A 2,844-nucleotide genomic window follows, 5' to 3' on the forward strand; every position below is an offset into this window, starting at 1 on the left:
TTTAAGTTTGAAAAATCTGATACTGAATTAAAATCTAAAAAAGGTGATTATCGTTTCCAATCCCGATTTCTTCAAAATTAGGTTTTTTCAGTTTATAAGCATTTCAATCAAGAGAATGTATAATGAAAACTAACTGTTGTTCGTACACCATAAATAAACTCCGTTTTATCCTATCGGCACCGTTGGCACTGACTTAGTTTACTCTATTTTTTAGGGAACCCACTTTAAATAGAAATAGAAAAAGTTAATTCAACTTTTAAAAAAAAGAAAGCATAAAATCCTGCAAGTATGATATTTACATTGGTAGAACGAGTAAAGTTAATCGTTTTAAAATGTAAAAACAACACTTCGGATTAATAATCTACAGCAATCTGATTTAATTAAACTTTTTTATGCTAATTTTTAATTGTTTCCTGTTTAATACTCGCTGAGATACTAATGGTATTTATTGTTTTAACGCTGGGCTGTCGTTCTAAAAGAAATAACAAACTAAATAAAAAACCTCATTGCTTTTAAAGTCTTTTTTCTTCTTTGCGATTTTGTTTTATTTTCTCAGATTCATGTTGTCTTTCATTAACATAACAAATTTATATTCTAAATATTTAACACAATCAAACTCCAAGAAATGTTTACATGAAGTAAAATATATAATAAAAAATAAAACAACTCTTGCTACGGATTTTGATTATTAATTTTGTTTAAGCACCGATTGCTAAAAACAAAACGATTAATTTATCGCTTCTTGTTTTAAAGCACAAGATTTTTCGCTTTACTCTTACAAAACTTTTAAATACAAGAGAATTTTTAAAGTAGAATTCTTAAAATTCTAAAATAGTTCTTCTTTTAGAATTCTAAATGTATTGTAAATTACTAAAATAATGCTGACATGTGCCCGGTGACGTAATCAGGGAAATTTACTCGATCATTTTTTACTAACTGATTCAGGTACTTAATTTTCTAATGTAGCAATAGATGCAATACTAAATTTGGCATAAATTACAAATATTTATTACACTGACTGGATCTGTTACAACCAGGGAACAAGCATTTTAGCCACTATACAACCACAAGCAACCCAAAAATGTATAAACATATGGTAGATACATGTTAGTTCCAATCGTTAGTTTCAATAAATTCCGATCGATTGAAAAATACATCGGGTGTAAAATTAATTTTATAAAATGCTTTAGCAGTAACAACCGATAAAAAACTAGATTTATAAAATAGAGTTAAACAGCATTTACTAGAATATTTAACATTAGAATAAGTAAAGGTCCTTTTTTTTTTGTGATAAGAGTTATTTTATAAATAAATTAAGTTGCTCAAAACGATAGCATATTAACTTCCTCAAACAAAGCTACTTCAAAAATGAAATTTTCATCTATAAGAGTTCTTGATTTAATTTTGACGTATAGAGTTTAGCCATAAGCTGAATCCTCGGCATCATTCCTACATCATGTCTAGCTACCAATATTGTTGTGATTTGTTTAATATTAGAAACTCGGCAATGATAATTTTTCATCAGAGTAAAAACTGCTGAGGTGATGGAAATGAATCAAAAACAGTATGATGTCCCTGGTGTCATCAAACATCTAACAGGGGAGCTAGAGAAGAAAAGACTCCCGTAAAAATGTTTTACAATTTGTATTTAACAAAGCTATGATTTTTTTAAATTTATTAAATTTAAGGTCTTTAAACCGTGGTAATTTATTAAATTTAAGGTCTTTAAACCGTGGTAATTTAAGGACTTTAAAACATGGTAATTTGAAATAAAACAGTCACGTTTTGTTGAAAAGCTTTAGTACTTTATTACGTGCGACCAAAAAAAAATCACGACACTGACATGATGTAGACCAAATATTAAAATATCTTTTTGTTTAAAAAGTGATTTTGAACGGAAAAACATGATGGATAATGAATTGAATTCATTTGCTTAGAGTTTTTTTTTGTTACAGAAGTCTGTACCATGCTTTTTTAGGGGAAAAAAAAACAGGTTCTTTAACCATCGCTTAAAGAAATACAAAAATACTTTTATTAAAAAAACCACTTACTTTATTGACAACTTTTAATAAAAATTATATATAGTAATCTTACATATGTTAATCTTTAGTCTGTAAAATGCAAGATAATTTTAAAGTAATTGGTTACATTGAAATTAAACAAAAAAAACAAACAAACAAAAAACCAATACTCTCCCATAGTTTTGGTTTTCTTGATTCTAAGTCAAGGTTTTTTTTGCATAAGAAAAATCTTTACTTATTGTGTGATATAATTGTAAAATATCAGACATAATTGTGCCTGTAATAAACTGACTAGATTTTCAACCATTATAGATGGTTTAAATACTGATGTGTTGTTTGTATTTGTGAAGTCTATGTATTTGTGGAGTCTAAAGTAAAAAAGTACAATCTTCTTGACACAAATGGGGCAAATTAAAAAACTACGTTTCATATTATAAACACTACGTTGCAATAACAAACTACGCGCCATAAAACATATCTACGCGAGGGTTTGCGAGGCCATAAAACATATGTAGGGTTTGCGAGGCCTGAAATTTTCCAAAATTAAGAACATTTCATTATTTTTAATCTTTTTCTATTTTAAAGAAGTTATTGCTTAGAGTTAAATTATCGAAAGAAATTTTCCAATAAAATGGCAGACATTCATTTCGGAAAGTAAAGACTGCTGCTGCTTGTTTGTTTCCTTCCAAAATGGAAAAAAGAGCTCAAAGTTAGAACGATATCCAAAACTCTAAAGTTGTACAGGTTGCTGTGCAAATATATGCAACAGTAGTAACCAAGAATCGACATTTACTAACTCTACAGCTTATGTAAGAGGAAACGT

Source organism: Hydra viridissima, unplaced genomic scaffold, assembly GCF_058129835.1.
Source record: "Hydra viridissima isolate aposymbiotic clone 2 unplaced genomic scaffold, HvirCarnegie_v1 scaffold_1, whole genome shotgun sequence".
Classification (NCBI taxonomy): Eukaryota; Metazoa; Cnidaria; class Hydrozoa; order Anthoathecata; family Hydridae; genus Hydra; species Hydra viridissima.